This window comes from Amblyomma maculatum, chromosome 1, assembly GCF_055883805.1.
Source record: "Amblyomma maculatum isolate TAMU_Amacu chromosome 1, ASM5588380v1, whole genome shotgun sequence".
Taxonomy (NCBI): domain Eukaryota; kingdom Metazoa; phylum Arthropoda; class Arachnida; order Ixodida; family Ixodidae; genus Amblyomma; species Amblyomma maculatum.
Window position 1 is genome coordinate 129617999 of NC_139344.1, and position 1746 is coordinate 129619744.

Genomic DNA, 1746 nt, shown 5'->3' on the forward strand with positions numbered 1-1746 from the left:
ATAACTTCACGTGCATTGTACAGTGCAACGAACTGCAAGTATGCAATTACCAAGTGACTTCTAGGCTCTGAATACCTTACATGCAATAAACACTTATTCAAAAGACGGGTAGAGACAGCTGCACGTGATCTCGGCACATTGTCCTTATCCTGACATCAATGCGTAGCCGCTCAAGAAACCCTAGCGATGAGCGTCCGCCTCAGTTTTCTAAAAACTTGTAAACATCTCATGACAAAGCGCCACTTCACACTCCCTGATAGCGTTAAAAAACAACAACAAAGAAACTTAATTACACCGCAAGCCTTGACTGAAAGGGTCGACAATTGAAGCAGCTTTTGAACATCGTCGCTTGAGTAGCTCGGCGCGACTCAGATGGGCCCCTTTGTTGTCTTGTAGGCATGCTGAAAAGTGAAATGAGCATGCAGCCCTTAGACGAATAGGCTGAAGTCTTTCCGGTATGGAAGATTGTTCAGCCTGCAAGGCGTAGACTGTACCTGGCGTCAACTAGCTGGGTGTTCAACTTATGCAGAGTACAAATCTCGACAAAGAAACAAAATAACATTCAATTAAGCCGGCGAGCATCAGCGACCGCGGGGTCGTGCATAACCAGCCCTTTTTTCTATAGTAGTCTCCAAAGTTTCAACACGCAAGAATAATAGTTCAAACCTGTGACAGCCAAGTAGAAATTATACAAGTCTTATTAGCGGATATTTCAGGTGTAAATGCACGCATTAGTTGAGCGGCCCCATCCGGTCTTTGGTATTACAGCGCGCATACGGAACAAGGCGAAATGACACCTTGCCAGCTCGATATGATGCGCTGATGAAAAACCTTACTTCTCGGATTACATCGTGGCTTTGGAGCAGTAAATTCCCTCAGCGATTACGCAATAGCTAAATGCTTTTCTTGACAATATTTGGCCGACGTTACGCTTTTGTAGATTAGCAGCTTTGTAAAATTAATGCAGATAAGGGATATCTTTACGTCAGCTTTTTATCACCGATGAAGTAGTGGTCCTAAGATTAGTATTAGACACCTGCACCTAAATATGTAAATGCATGCCTTGCGGCGCTGAACCGGATAATATGATGGCATTAATGGCCCTGTCGGCAGGCCTGGTTCAGTGGTACAGTGTAACGGCTCCTTTCGGCTTGTCATTGATTGCTCACTTAACCGTTCAATTAAATAAGAGCTTCTCATTGTTTTAAGCCTTCAAAAATACTGAGCTGACTTGACGAGGATTGCCTGGTCTAATTGGGCAGTGGAGAGCAGGAATGTTGACGTCGAAGTCATTTTAGATCGCCTGTTGCTTCAAACGCAAACGAGTGCGTTGATTCATATCGTGTTGAAGGTGGTAGTTCCTGCTGCCTGTTCCTTCCAGCTACTTATTACTCAAACGGGCTGCCGTGCGTTTCTTTGGGGCAAGTAAATGCCCAAAATCGCGATGATGCATCATTCTTAGCGTGAGAAGGGCTTTGACTAAAACGTCCGGCATTACACTGCCCTCTTAGGTTTCCTGCCGCCACCGACTCACCTCAAAACTGCTGAGCGCAGCTCCGTACCACGACATACCAGGCGACCATTGGTACAGACAGCACAAACACGTACACGCACAAGGAACACGGGCGCGACAGAACAGGAGACGAGGGTGGAGGGGGCAGGCCGGCTCACGTGCGCCTGTGGAGGCATGGAAAGAGGAGGGCTGGGCGACAGGGGGGGGGGGGGGGGGGGGGAGGGGGGGGGGGG